This window comes from Protopterus annectens, chromosome 7.part0, assembly GCF_019279795.1.
Source record: "Protopterus annectens isolate FY-2018-M chromosome 7.part0, PAN1.0, whole genome shotgun sequence".
Lineage (NCBI taxonomy): Eukaryota > Metazoa > Chordata > Ceratodontiformes > Protopteridae > Protopterus > Protopterus annectens.
The window spans coordinates 1195161124-1195177012 of record NC_056739.1 but is presented as its reverse complement, the minus strand read 5'-3'; the positions used below and the strand labels follow the sequence as shown (position 1 = coordinate 1195177012).

Below are 15889 nucleotides of genomic sequence, written 5' to 3'. Positions count from 1 at the left end.
TCCGGACTGGCCCAGACAGCATTGGTATCTGCTGCTTCGCAGTCTCTACCAATTCTCTCCTTGGCATCTTCCTCTGAAGCCAAATCTTTTGGTTCAGGAAGGGGGAATTATTCTGTATCATCATCTTCAATCCTTTCACTTGGCAGCATGGCTCATAGTTTGACTCCTTATCTTTTTCCCTTTCCCAGCAGGTGGTTGATGTGCTGAGGGAGGCCAGGAGGCCCAGCACTAGGAAGTTCTATGCTGGCAAATGGGAAAGGTTTTCTCATTGGATGCAGGCTAGGAGGGATTCTTCCTCTCAGCCTACCCTTCCTCTGATCTTGGAATACCTGGCTGAATTGCTTTAGGGTGGTCTTTCCTTTTCTTCTGTCGAGCTCCATGCTTCAGCCATTTCTGCTCATTGTTCTCTTTAACAGCCATTTTCTCTCATCCCTTGATGAAAATGTTTCTCAGAGGTGCTTGTAACTTAAAACCTCCCAGAAGGGCACCTACTCTAGCATGGGGTCTTAATTTTGTTCTAGAGAAACTCTCTTCCTCCTTTTGAGCCAGCTGCCTCTGCAGAATTAAAGTTTCTCTTTTGGAAGACTGCTTTCCTCTTGGCTGTAACTTGAGCAAGGAGGGTTTGGGAGCTGCAGGCTTTGACGGCTGTGGAGCCTTTTATTATTTTCCATCCAAACAGTGTCTTTTTGAGAACCAACCCCTCCTTTATGCCTAAAGTGGTTTCTAGCTTGACTCTTTAAGTCCATACACCTTCCTACCTTCTTTCCTAATCCTCAAAGTAAAGGTGAAAGGATCCTGCATTCTCTTGATGTGCACAGACGGCTACAGTTTTACCTGGACAGGACTAAAGACCTTCGGAAATCAGCTCAGTTATTGGTCAGTTTTGCCCCTGGAGTGCAGGGCAAGGCTATTTCCTAAGCAAATCATTGCATCAACTTTTCATGGCAAGGTTCCTCTTCAAGGGGTTAGGACCCACTCAACTAGAGCAGCTTCCACTTCTGCAGCCTTTTTAAGGGGTGTCCCTACTAAAGATATTTTGGAGGCTGCCACTTGGTCTTCTGTTCACACTTTCACAAAACAGTATAATTTGCCTCTGTTTTCCAGAGCCAGGGCAGGGGTGTGCTGCAGGGCATTATCTCCAACCCTTGATTCTGTTGGTTCCTCCTCCCCTTTTACTGGGCTTTCCTAATCAACACATTTGTTAGGACTGCAACAGTGAAACACGAAGAACATAGTACAGTTGTATACACTTACCATAAATGTAGATGTTGGAGTGTATTCACTGTTGCAGTCCTGATTTCCCTCCCCATTTTGGTCCCCTCCTATTTTTTCCTGAGGTACAGGCTGAATTGGATATTTTCCAAATTGGCATTTGGCTTAGCCTTTTTTCTGGGGGTTTCTGACTTGTGGCAAGAAAGACTGAGGAAGTGACACGTCTGCTGCCTTCTTTTGTATTTAACGCCCTGACGTCCTTTTCAACCGTCATTTTTACTTACCTTTGGTATTCTGGCCGGAGGGCTACCAGGAGCCGGATAACCCATTTGTTAGGACTGCAACAGTGTACACTCTAACATCTACATTTATGGTAAGTGTACACAATTGTACTTTAATTTCAGTGTTACTTGTTTCTTATTTGGAATTGTAGGAGCAGCCCTGCACTCGAAAGTGATTATGGTGTGTTCCGTTACCTGATCATTGATACTGCAGGAAAAGTAACCTGAACGCATTTCCCGTGTTTGAAAAGTGTTTCCTATGCTTATCAAACCCTGTAGCGGTCAGACAGTTTAATGTGCTGCTATTTTTCATATTTGATGGTTATGCTTTTTCTGGTTCCTACTACATGAGCAAAAGCTAGAAATAGCGAAAGCTCGTTTGTCGAACCCAAATGCATGAAGCCCCATAATATATAAGGAACGGATTGGCTAATTTTTTCCTCAGGAAAAAAATTTGCTGGGCCGTTCTCTGGACTGTTTTCTTCACTGTGGTGCGATCTGAGTTGGTATATTTAAGGTGTGTGGGGGGGGGGGGGTGAAGCCCCCCACTTTACCTGTACATTTTTCCCTGGGAAAAATTTTCTTATCCGTGCCTTCAGAATTTTGTGGTTTGCATTTGGGTTCGATAATGAATCGTTCACTATTTCTAGTGTTTAGTCATATAATATGAACCCACTTTTTCTTGGTGTACATGTGCAGTTTACTTGTTTCCTTCCACATGTCAAAGCACAGGTTGTCTTTCAGATTGCCCATAATCATGACATGCAATCTTGAGAAGCATTCTGCAGTGACCTCTTGCCATGTTCAGAATTGCTTTTTCTGCCTTGTGCCTGTCTTGAGTTGTCTCAGGCTTCATGTCTTCTGCAACCTTGAATTGGTTAAGCAGGTATTAGTTAAAATACAACCGTTTAATGTTTAGTCATGTTTGATTTATTTTAATTCATTCTTTCACGAGTATTTCATTTGTACCTGGTTTACTTTTGCATGCATGCATGTCGTAAAATCTTCTAGAGTTGGACCAGGGGTCTCCAACCGTTTTGGATCAGGGGACACTTGCCATACTTGGCAAGGTGTGGAGTGGGCACATTAACATGTATAAAATACATTTGTCCATTCAAAAGTGTTATAGGACATATTGAGGGACGGATAAAATGAGTTGGTAGGCCAGATTCTGGCCATTGGGCCATGTATTGGACACCCCTGAATTAGCCTTGTGATCCCTCAGTTTCCGAAAGACTTCACAACATGGGTTAAGATAAGGGATCTGAAATTTTGCTTTTTGCAGTTCATAGGTACTAGGCTATCTGTCCGAGGTCATTCATAAGCCTAGCCAGAGTGTCAGCTTTTGCCACCCCATTGATTAGTTAACTGAGCCTCTGTCAAGAAGAGCCAATGAAGTGATCACAGGGGTGTATTTTCTGTTACCCATCCACTTCTCAAGGTTTCTCTTTAAGAGTGTTAGTGAGGGACTCTGCCTGATGCAGTTAGGAATTTTGTTCCAAAGCATGGGGAGTCTCTGTGACTGGAATCTGTTCCTCCAGCGTGTTCTATTTGTTTTTGTGGCGAGGTTTAGCTCACTAGTGCGAGTGGCTCGCAGTTTCTTTAGGTGGAGCATGTCCATCAATTCCGAGTTGGACATGGCTTTGTAAGTCGGGTAGAGATCCCCTCTGAGTACGCGATATGCCATGGAGTACAGCCGGAGTTTTTCCAGTTGGGCTGCGTAAGACATGTTTTGAGGCCAGTAATCCTCTTGGTGAGGTACTTTTGGAAGTGTCTTGAGAGATGCATCCCAAATGGGGCATTGTACTCTGTGATGGGTCTGAAGAGTGACTAGAAGAGGGGCACACTAACCTCTTTATTTCTAGATGCGAACCCTTTAGTAATTGGGAAATTCTTCTATGTAGCCCATCTAACTACTTTGGAAATATGACAGTAATATCTCCTTTGAGTATCTACCTGGGTCCCCAGATCTCTTATTATCTCTTCTATGTTAAGGGGGCTGCCATCTATGTGGTAATTCATGGGTGTTTTGTTTTTCCCAAATGGGATGACTAGGCATTTTTTGGCGTTTAGTTCGAGCCCATGACTTTGACACTTGGTGTCAGTCTCAGTAAGCTCCTTTTGGAGAATGTCCGTGTCAGCCAGAGAGTCGGTTGTGGCTCCCAGTTTGCAGTCATTGGCGAACTTAGTTAGCCATAGTCCTCCTGTTTGCCTGTACTTCTGAGAAGTATATGCCAAACAGTAGGGGTCCCAGGACTGAGCCTTGTTGTACACAACTTGTGACTGGTTTAGAGTCGGACCTGGAACCTGCTATTCTTACTGTGTGAGTTATGTCTGTAAGCCAGTTGGCAACCCATCTCATGGCATAGGGGTTTATGTTCAGGTTGGTGAGTTTTTCTGTAATTACCGAGTGGGGAATGGTGTCAAAAGCCTTGGTCAAGGTAGGCTGTGAACCACCTTACCCTCATCTATGGCCTTGGTGACTGTCTCGAAGTCGACCAGGCTTAGTAGGCATGATCTGCCCTTAAAGCCGAACTGGGTCGGGTCAAGTGTTTGGAGGTTCCCGATGTCTTTAAGGAGTTCCATCATGATGATTTACTCCATAGCCTTGCAGACCAGGCTAGTCAGACTTATGGGGTGATGGTTACCAGGTCAGTTGGGTCCCTCCTTTGTGGAGTGAAATAAACATTCCTGTGCACCATTCTATGGGCACGTAGCCTGTGGAGAGGCTGAGGTTGAACAGTGTGTTTAGGTGGGGGGTTAGTTCTGTAGTTCATGCAAGACTCAGCCTGGGACACCATCTGGCCCCATTGACGCTGTGCATTTGGCTTTTGAAAGGGCCGTTTTCACCTGTGCGTCTGATTTCCGGGACACTACTCTCTTCCAGTATTGTTGTGGGTCCTTTTGGGGGTGAGAGGGGGGTAAAGTTTTCACTGAATCTATCTGCCAGGATGTTGGCAATATCAGTAGGTTCAGTATATTTTGTGCTATTTTGCACTAACTCAGAACATATCTGCGAGTTGCCAGTTTAGCCTTCTTTAGCTATGTCAAGAATCTTTGTGGTTATCTTTCGAATCCTTGGCTATTTTTCTTTCGAAGCTAGCCTTGGATGATTTTGAGGGACCTTAGTTTCTTACTGATACTGATCAGGGATGTCTTTCCTTCTTGGGATTTGCTTTTTTCTGAACTAGTTTCCTCCTCCTATTGTATAGCCTGTTTATGGGCAGGGGTCCACCAGATTGGTTTCCTTCTCTTAGAGGAGTGAGCCTTGGTTTTGCTAGGGATGGTATGGTCCATGCATCCTTGTAGGTGCTCAGAGTGCATTTGTAAAGTTTCCTGCATATTGGACACTTATCGTTTAGTGTGGGGGCTGTGAAACGTACCACCTCTGCCTTAAGTAAGGTGAAGTTTGCTATAGAAAAGTTTTTCACTGTGGTGTCCATGGTTGGGGGTGTGGTGTGGACATCCAGAGTGATTAGTTTATGGTCTGATCTAACCAGTGATGGGTTGAACTCCGGTGCGGAACGCCTTTCGCCTATGTTGGTGATGACCAGGTCGAGTCACCTCTGGTAGGGGCGTTTACCAGCTGATCCAGGGCATTTGAGTTGATAAATTCTAGGATGCGCTGTACCTGGGAGTTTGTACTAGAGTAGTTTTCCCAGTTAACGGTAGGGTAATTGAAATCACCCATTATCAGGGTGTTCGGTAGGACCTTCATGCTTTCCAGTGTCTCCAGAAAGGCGGAATGGTGATCCTTGGGTCATGGAGGTTGATCTGGAGCAGGCCACAATTTGCATTGCAGATTCGCCCGATGTTTGTTAGTTGCACATGGATGATCTCTGAGGTTTCTTGCTGCGCCACTAACCTGGAGGTGTAGGTATCCTTGAATATGGATACACCCCTCCTTTTGTGTTTCGGTCCGTGTTCTGTGGCCGAAATTTTTGGTATGAGTTGTAGCCCGGTAGTGCTGGGGTGCTCTGTGGAGCCTTGAACCAGGTTTCCGTTGCTGCACACATGTCAATGTTCTCCATACTGAGGAGTGCTTCGAGCTTGTGCATTTTGAGATTTAAACTCCTGGCGTTGAGTAGCATACCCCTCCTTTTTTTATTGTGCTGTTTACGGTGGTGGGTTTGACTTTTGAGCCTTGCCTCAAAAAGGCACTATGGGGGCAGCAAGAGCCTTGGCCAGTATTTGAAAGCCTAGGGGTGGTGACAGGTGCAAGCAGTCTCTCTTGCGAAGCAACGAGGCTTGTCTAGCATGTCGTCCCAGGCTGACAGACAATGGATCCCCTTTGAAGGACACCAGAAGCTTAGCCAATTGTTGAAATTGATCATTTTTTCTTTATACTGCGGTATCCTTCTTGGTTGAGGGCAGGATGCTACTCAAGGTCAAGGTCATACCCGCCTAGGCTACATGATCAGAGAGCTCTTCCATGTCTCTCCATGTAGTCCAGGGAGGTACATCACAGGTCATTCACACCAACATGAACAATGACAGTCATATTTGTACTTGTTCTGGAGTTACCTGAGTGCTTGTGTTATGTGGTGTATTCTGGCTCCTGACAGACGGCTAACAGTAACCTTGTCCAGCCTAGTGAGTGGGACGTCAGTGTGCCTGACTATAGAGTCGCCTATTACTAGTGTGTTAGGTATGTTATTTCGTCTTAAGGGCTGTGATTGTGTGGCACAGTGATTTTCTGTTTTGTGTGTCTGGTTTGTGACTGGAGGTGCAGGTTATTTTGTGTCTGCTTTGGAGGTCTGTAATGCTTTTGCAAGTTTTTATTTAGAGCCTCAGAGTATGATTTTGTGTATTTGTATTTTTTGCCAGTGCTGGTTTAATACGTCTGTGTGAGGCTGGAGGTGTAGTGTGTGTTAACCTTCTCCTCATGACTGCCTGTTCCAGTCTTTGGTGGAGAGAGCTTAGCCTCCAATTTAGCTATATACTTGCATCTCTCGCATATGTTAATGTTTTGAGGTAGGAAGAGAGGATTGTCTGTGTACATGAGGCAGTTGTAACATTGCCTCAGGATGCCCAGGTTCACCAGCTGGACTGGAGAGCATACCTGAAATTGTCCTTTGGTCATGCCTGAATAGTAGGGTGAGCTGCCTAGTCGTTTGGTTGGTGAGGGGTGAATAAGAGCCTTGCCCTGCTGGGCAATCGAGTGTCTGGGTATATTAGTGCTTGCTATTGGGTCTGAGTAAGTGCTGGACTGTAGGATGCTTTTTAAGTGCTTGGGTTGAGAGACTACTTTCAAGGGAAAAACTGAAGGAGACTTGGTGGAGCCGGGAATAATTTAGCCCTAGCTAACTGGCGCTGCCCAGACGTGCAAAACCGTACAAACGTGTTTTTTACAGCAGGGAAATGAGAAATTAGGCCAAATTGGCCTGTAAACTACTAACTTCTGGGCTGGAACCACTCCTCCAGGGATAGATGGCTGCTCAAAGCTCTCCCTCTCACAGGTGAACACACAAACCTTCTATCAAAGTAAGGCATGGGCAACTCAAACTTGTAACACAGCCCTGAATTCAGCAGTAGCCTGAAAACTGGACTATACTAGCATATAAAGGTGGGAGATGAGGAGAAAAAATCAAAGATAAGGCAAAAACAGTAAAATAAAAATACACTTAAAAACAGCTTTACACGACTACAAACAGTAAAATACACTTTAAACAGCTTTAGATGACTACAAGCAATCAAAAGGCTTTTAAACAAATTACCCAATTAACCAGCAAACCTACTTCCGCGGTGGTGCAGCGGTATCGTTGTTGCCTCACAGTAAGAGGTTCGATGCTTGGGTTTGGGAGTGCCTTGTGTGTGGAATCTGCATGTCCTTCCTGCCGCGGTCGAGTGGGCGTTCGAAAGACATGCGTTGGTTGGGTGTGCCTTCGTTGAAGGTTTGGCGTCGGGCTGGCAACTAGTCACCATAAAAACCAACTGCCAGTCATTAGCAGACCGGAGTTCTGCTGTGGCGACCCCTAAACGGGAAAAGCCAAAAGGCAAACAACCACCCAATTAACCAGCAAAAAAATCTCAAAACTGAGCCCTGTTCCTGTAGTCTTCAATCAGACAAGTTCTAACTGCACACTCCTGCTACTGGGGTGCAGGGGAACCTTCTCCAAAAAAGGCTTGGATTAGTGCTCAAGTTATACAAACAAAGCTAGAATCTAGTTTATGCGACGGCAAACAAGGCACACCAATTTCAGCAAGAAACAGTTCAAATATGCAGGCACTATAAGCCTCTAACCAGAAATGATCAGCTCAGAAGGGTAGAGTCCAGCCTCTCCTCCCACAAGAGTGCAGACCACAAACCTCAATGTAAAATGACTGGCCTGAAGCCCAAGTACTTAAATCAGAACTAATACAATTTTATAATAACGGACACTGAGCCTATCAGCAGTTCCCAACTTAGAAGGATGTAAGCTACCTGTCCTGCCACAACAGTGCAGACCACAAACCGTAATGTAAAACTGGTCTGAAGCCCAAGTGCTTAAACCAAAAGGCTTAGAATGATAGTTGCACCAAGCCGTGATAAATACAATTGAGTACCTTTAAGATGCAAAATAAAGTAGGAAGAAACTCAAATACTGTAAAAGACGAATAAAGTGCAAATTTTTTTTTTTGTTTTAAGTGAGCAAATGAGATGGGCCCAGGAGAAGTATTCAAATGCAAATTTACAAGAGAGGTGGGCAGTTTCAAAGCCACCAAGATTAACACCAAAACAAAAGCAGGGAGGGTGGATGGGGAACTAACTGGAAAGAGCCACAACTTCCAGCTAGATAGTATTCAATGCAACACAGATAAATCACTTTAAATGCTGTATTTGAAAAAAGTGCAGATAAAGATTTACTTTAACGTCCAGTTGATTGCAGGTAGGTCTTAGCCGGCCAAAGCTCACAGTTTAAGCAGAAAATAATCCAAAATGTATCACTTGTATAAGGCAGAAACCGAATATCAGTGAAGTGAAACTACCCCCACTTATCACAGTCTGTGTAGGAATTCTAACTAGCACCAAGTTCAGTTGAGCCTGTCTTTTCTGACTTGTGGGCGATGCCATTTAAAAGCTGGCAAAATTGCAGGTGTCTCATCTCTTACAATTCTTCATTGCGTGTTTTTTTTTAATTTTCTCAGTCTTCTGGGTTTCTAATGCCATGATGGGAGTAGACCCCCATTCCTAGTATGATTAAAGTTCATGAAATTAATATTTTCAGTCTTTATCAGCCAGAAGTGCTCTTTGCAGCACCCGCAATGTGCCCATTAATGACTACTGCAGTTCATATGGAGTTGCATGTATTGGTTGTTTGTCTTTTCGGCTTTTCCTGGTTAGGGGTTGCCACAGCAGAACTCCGGTCTGCTAATGATTGGCAGATTTTTTTTTATGGTGCAGAGTTGCTAGCCCGATGCCCAACCTTCAGCGAAGGCACGACCATTGGCACGTGTCTTTCAGAGGCCACTCTACCACTGGGATGACATGCAGACTCCACACAGAAGGCACTCCCCACACACTAGCTGAGAATCGAATGGGAGAACCTCTTACTGTGAGGCAACAATGCAACTGCTGTACCACCGCGGCTTACATGTATTGGAAATTATGTAAATACGACTGAATAAGACTCATTGCTCCCACTACTATTGGAACTGTTTTGGGTATCTTTCTTCCACATTGCTCTTTCTGCCTGCAGATCCTGATATTTTATGACTTTTTGTGTCTTTGCATGACACTGTAGTCACTGGGTTTAGCAGTTTCAATAATCAATGCTGCTCTTGTCATCTTTTTTTCTTGGGCCGCTATATTTAGTTTTCTAGCATCTGTCTTTTGAACTGTTTGGTAATGGATGATCCCAAGTGATGTAAACTTCATTTTCTATGATGCTTTGTGGCTCATGTTTCCAATGTTTTTGGCCACTTCATTGCCGGAATGTTTGCACAATCCCCGGTGTAACAGTCTCGCCACGTTATGCCTTTCAGTATACAGTCCTCCTGCCATTAGTATGTGTCAACCAGCAATGAGGTGTGCCACTATTTCCAATTGGGTTTTACAAAACCTACCGATGTTCGTGTTTTTTGGGTTATCTACTTGCAGGTAGCCCTCAGTCAGGCCTGATTAACAAAGTCTTGGGTCCTGCTTCGGTTGCTGTTCTTCCTTCAGGTCGTCAGGGGTATAAAACATGCAGCCGACGCCATTACATCAGTCTTTCTTGCCATGCAGTGCCCGAAGCAGAAGCAAGTGCCAGTCGGCCGACTCCTGAAATTTTAATTTTTGAGTTTCAGAGCCGAAGTCTTCAACTAAAGCTAAGTACCCCGTTGGGGAAACTTTTTCTTGCTTCTTACCAATGTCAGTAAAAGTTAGTAATTGCATTACTTGTGGAAAGCAAATACCTCAAAGATTTTAATTCGTACTGCATTCCTTGCCTAGGCCCTGACCACAACGTACCTTGCTGTCGGTTTTGTGCTTTATTTAATAGGCACGCTATCAGTAGTTCTCCGTTTAATTATCCAGAAATGTCGTCTGTTAGCCATCAGACTACCGGGATTCTGAAAAAACGCAAAGATAAAGAGGCCGCTGAGGTCCAAAACTGACGACGCTTCTAAGCCAGTCGCCAGTTGCTGGTACTCGGGCGCTTTCGCAGCCCCTAATGCCTGCTACTTCTGATTCGCAGGCCTCTAACGAGACCCATTCAGAGTCCGGTATGCCACGAGATACTTCAACTATGGAATCCACGGGTGTCTCTTCTTGGATGGGTCTGGAGCCGCTGTGCAGGCACCGGCTTCTGAGGGTGTATTCAGGCCTACAGACTTTCATATTAAACCTACGCCTCCTTTACTTGGGTCTAAATCTCGATCCATGCCTAATAAGCTGACACCCAGGTCACATGCTCAGGCCTCTATGCCTAACCGCCCCCCCCCCCTTTCTAAGAGGCCTAGGACTGAAGTTGATTATGAATCTTCTGATCAGGATTCTGTTTTTTCTGATTCTTCTGATCTGGATTTGCTCTTATCTACTTATGAAGATTCTGATGCAGAGGACTCCATTCCCTCTGCTTCCCCTCCTGTGGATTTTTCTTTTTGGGAAACCTTACATACTCTATGGCAGCATTTCCACTGGGAAATTTTCTGATTCAAAAAATAGGCTTGGGGATTTCCTTCTCCTACCTCAGCATATGCCTATGCCTTTAGCTATTCCTCCTGTACTGGACATTGTTGATGCCTTTTCGGAATCTAGTTTTGCCCCTGGTTCATAGTTTCATAGGTAGGTACTAGGCTATTGGCCCTAGGGCCTGTACAAGCCTGGCCAAAAAGGTACCCTGTCTTTCGCCACCCAAGAAAATTATTTTCCTGTGCCCCTGTCGAGCAGAGCCATAGAGGTGATCCCTGGGGTGAATTTCATATTTCCCATCCAATCTTCAGGATTTTTATTGAAAAGTGCTAATGAGGAGCTTTGATATAGATAGGTAGTTTGCTCCAGAGTATTGGAAGTCTCTGGGACAGGAATCTATCCCTCCAGCATGTTCTGTTTTATTGTGGTGACTAGGTTTAGGTCCCTAGAGCGTGTAGCTTGGAGGGATTGGGATTTCTTTAAGTGGAGCATGTCCAACAGCTCTGGGTTTGAACAAAAACGAGACACACCAAGAAGTAAATCACCAACCAGGAAATGCAAGAAATAGCTGCAAAAGACTAGTCCTTTGCAGCTATTTCCTGCATTTCCAGCTCTGGGTTTGACATAGCTTTGTATGTTAGGCAGAGATCGCCTCTGAGTAGGCGATATGCGACGGAGTAAAGTTTTTTGAGACGGTCTGCGTAGGGCATCTGTTTGAGGCCTGTAATCCTCTTTGTTGGGTATTTCTGTGAACTTTCCAGTTGTAGATGTCTTGAGGTACATACCAAAAGGTGTTTTACTCCTATAATGAGTCTGAGTGGAAGATAGATTTAGGTTCATAGGTAGGTACTAGGCTAACAGCCCGAAGGCAATTTATAAGCCTAGCCAGAATGTGTTTGCTTTTGCCGCCACCCTTAAGTTAGTTCCCTGTGCCTCTGTCCAGCAGAGCCACTGAAGTGATCCCCGAGGTAAACTTAGTTTCCTATCCACTCGTCAAGATTTCGTTTGAAGACTGTTGGAGAGGAGCTCTGCCTGATGTAGATTGGGATCTTGTTCCAAAGCATGGGAAGTCTCTGGGACAGGAATCTATCCCTCCAGCACATTCTATTTATTGTTGTGGTGAGGTTTAGATCCCTAGAGCGTGTGGCTCCGGGGATAAGATTTTCTTTAGGTGGAGCATGTCCGTCAGTTCTGGGTTGGACATGGCCTTATATGTCGGGCAGAGATCACCTCTGAGTAGGCGGTATGCAACCAAGTACAGCTGTAACTTCTTCAGTTGAGCTGCATAGGGCATCTGTCTGAGGACAGTGATGCTCTTGATGAGGTACTTCTGTGGTCTTTCCAGCTGTTGCAGGTGTCTTGTAAGGTACATCCCAAATGGGGCGTTGTACTCTGGCTGTGATGAGTGAGTAGAGGGGTGTTGTACTCTGTGATGGGTCTGATGAGTGAGTAGAGGGGTACAATGACCTCTCTATCTGGATGCGAACCCTTTTGTGATTAGGTGGGCCACGTAGAAGGATTTTCTAACCACTTTGGCAATGTGGTTATCAAAGGAGAGATTGCTATCTACTTGGGTCCCCAGATCCCTTATTACATCTTCTGTATTTAGGGGACTACCACCCATGTGGTAGTTTGTGGGTACTTGTTTTTTTCCAAAGGGGATGACTGCATTTTTTGGCATTTAGCTTGAGGCCATGATTTTGACACCAGGTATCAGTCTCAGTGAGACCCTTTTGGAGGTTGTCTGTCAGCCGGAGAGTCAATTATAGCCCCTAGTTTGCAGTCATCTGCGAACTTGGTCAGCCATAGTCCTCCTGTGCTTGCCTGTACCTCTGGTAAGTATATGCCGAACAGGAGGGGGTCCTGGGACTGAGTCCTGGGGAACTCCACTTGTAACAGAGTTGGACCTAGCTCCCGCCACTCTCACCATGTGGGTTTTGTCCATGAGCCAGTTGGCAACCCATCTTGTGATGTAGGGATTTATGTTCAGGCTGGTGAGCTTGTCTATAATACCTGAATGGGGAATGGAGGGGAATGGAGTCTAAGGCCTTTGCGAGGTCTAGGTAGGCTGTGGTGCACTCCTATATAGCCTTGGCAACTGTCTCAAAGAAGTCCACCAGGTTTAGGAGGCATGATCTGCCCTTAAAGCCGAACTGGGTAGGGTCCAGTGTTCCCAATGTCTCTGTTAATGAGTTCCATGATTATGCGCTCCATAGCCTTGCAGACAAAGCTAGTCAGATATAGGACTATACTTCCCAGGGTGTGTTGTGGCTCCACCTTTTTTGTGGAGCGGAATAACCGCTGCTGTGTGCCACTCTATGGGTATGTAGCCTGTGGAGAGGCTGAGTTTGAACAGTGTGTTTAGGTGAGGGGTTAGTTTGTCTTTGAGCTCGTGTAGGCCACAGGCTGGGACACAGTTCCGGTCCCATTGATGCTGTGTGTTTGGCTATGGAGAGTGCTGTTTTAACCTGAGTGTTTGTGATTTCAGGGACTCTACATTCTCCTGGTATGGTTATGGGCCCTCTTGGGGGTGAGAGGGGGGTGAAGTTTGCGCTGAACCTGTCTGCCAGGATGTTGGCGATATCTGTCGGTTCAGTGTATTTTGTGCCATTCTGCACCAACTCCGAGCAGATCTGAGCATTGCCACTTAGATTCTTGACATAGCTAAAGAATGCCTTGTGGTTATCTTTGGAGTCCTTGGCAATTTTTCTTTCAAGCTCGCCTTGGATGATTTTGAGGGGTTGTAGTTTCTTGCGGATACTGATCAGGGATGTCTTCCCTTCTTGGGATTTTACTCTTTTCTGTACTAGTTTCCTCCTCCTTTTGTATAGCTTGTTTATGGCAGGAGTCCACCAGACTGGTTTCCTTTTCTTGGAGGAGTGAGTCTTGGTTTTGCTTGGGGTGGCATGATCCATGCATTCTTGTAGGTGCCCGTAGAATGCATTAGTAAAAGATTTTTGCAGCTTGGACAGCGTTGTCCTTCAGCATGGGGGCTTTGAAAACTTTCCACCTCATGTCTTAAGTAACATGAAGATGTTCATCGTGTTTCACTGTTGCAGTCATTACTATTGGGTTATCCTGCTGGCAGACTACCCGTAGTCGGCCCGATTCCAAAGTCTAGGTCCGGCGTTGGTTGCTGTCGCCTCTTCCCTGACGTCAGTGCGCCAGGGGTATAAAAGAAGCAGCCGACGCCATTTTCCCCAGTCTTTCTTGCCACACAGTTCCTGAAGCACAAGCAGTTGGCAAGTGCCGGTCGGCATACTCCTGAGATTTTCAAATCGGAATTTCAGATCTGAAGTCTTCATTAAAGCTAAGTACCCCGTTGGGGAAACTTTTTTTTCTTGCTCCAGACCGATGTCAGAAAAAGTTAACAATTGTATTTCTTGTGGAAAGCAAATACCTCATAAGGATTTTCAGTCTTACTGTATTCCTTGCCTAGGCCCAGATCACAACTTTGCTAGTTGTCGGTTTTGTGCTAGTTGTCGGTTTTGTGCTAGATTTAACGCACTATCAAGCTTCGGTTTGATTTTTGCTTTCCATTACTTTGGCCGAAGATTTAACTATATAATGCCGTCGGATCAGCCGACCGCAGTTTACAAAAAACACAAGGACAAGGAAAAGAATAGGTATCAGAGGTCCAAAACCAATGAAGCCTCTTCTAGGCCAGTCGCCGGTTCTCAGTGAGGCACTTTCGCAACCCCTGGCGCCCGCTACCTCAGCCACGGGCAGCTTCAGACTCCCACGTGGAGCCGACTGGGCCTCTGGACACTCAAGAAATCAATCCCTCAGATGGGTCCGGAGCTGCTGAGCAGGCATCTGCTTCTGAGGGTGTTTTCAGACCTACACAGCTATACATTAAGCCATCCTCCGCTTCAAAGACGGACTAAAGCATCATTAAAGACAAGTATAGCATTCTCCTACTCAGACCACCATGCCTAAGAAACAAATGCTCAAAATGGCCGAAGTCCTAATTACTTTGATCAGGGCTACCCATCCCCCTCCTGATAAGAGGCCTAGGCAAGAGTATGATTCTTTTGATCAGGTTTCCATTTCTTCTGATTCCTCTTCTGAACAAGATTACTCCATGCTCCCCTATGAGGATTCTGATGCTGAAGAATACATTCCTTCAGCCTCTCCTCCTGAGGATTATTCTTTTGGGGAAACCTTGCACTCCATGAGAGAACATTTCCACTGGGAGAGCCAAGATTATTCTGAATCTAAAAGGCTCTGAGATTTTCTGCTTCTTCCCCAGCACAGACCCCTAGCTATTCCGAGCCAGCCTGTCCCCTGACTCTCTCCCCCTGCACCTGCTAAGCCAGACCGATATTACAGGGTTCCTGATTCTCATAAATTCCTGTATAAAAAACCCACTGCTGACCCAGAAACTATATCTCAAGGCCCCAAGGGGGTTAAAGCTTCCACTGCAAAAAAACCCTGTCCCCTCTGATAGGGATTCAAGGGCTGTAGACAGATGGGGGGGGGTCTACACCCTGGCTATAAGGGCCTTAAATTGTCCGTTTCATATGCTTAAATATCAGCAATATTTAATGTCACAGCTTAAACTGAAGATGTTGACAAATACCGAATGTTCGGAAAACAAAGAATTACAGGATTTATTGCATGCAGCTGAACAAGTGGGAAAGCACACTTTGCAATGTGGTTATGATTCACTGGAGGCTTCCTGCAGGGCTGCTGTTTCAGGTTCTGTTATTAGAAGGCATGCTTGGTTAAAGGAACAAAATCTGCCTGATCATGTTAAAGCAAAATTTAGATGCACCATTACAGCATGATACTTTGTTTGGTACTAAAGCAGACGTAGTATTGAAAAAAATGGAGGATAAAGCAAAATCCATGCAGACAGTCAAGGATTTCTTACAGGTACAACCACCCAGATTTAGCAGAAACTGGCCTTCAAAACATTGGTCCTTTCCAGTGTCAGACAGACACAAAGAGGCAGATACAGTGTCCCAAAGAGGCAGAGGTCAGCCCCAAGGTTCATACAGACCTAAACAATGGGGTGCTACTACCTCCAAGAGCAGCGAAAACAAATCACAACCTTACAGGAAACTGTCCCAATGACTTTCCTCTACCAAATCCAAGCACTTCTCTATTGGCAGCCCCCTTAGGGGGAAAACTAGCACTTTTTTTTCAAATTGGCAAAGGATTACCCAAGACAAATGGGTACTAAACATAGTGTCCCAAGGCTACAGGTTCCATTTCCACACTCTACCAAGGTCAAAAGATATGCCAGACCTGCCACACAATCAATGGGCAGAGGCACAAAAACAAATTACAGCCCTCA

At 45.3% G+C, this 15889-nt stretch overlaps 1 protein-coding gene and 1 non-coding gene across 2 annotated transcripts in view; both read left to right on the top strand.

Moving 5' to 3' along the window:
• RPS17 (ribosomal protein S17) overlaps positions 1–15889 on the top strand; it is a 95501-nt gene that overhangs the window by 28915 nt on the left and 50697 nt on the right. The window lies entirely within an intron of this gene.
• Positions 1652–1782, top strand: LOC122807344. Its single transcript, XR_006365651.1, has one exon. It is a non-coding gene; the product is annotated as a small nucleolar RNA SNORA71 (small nucleolar RNA).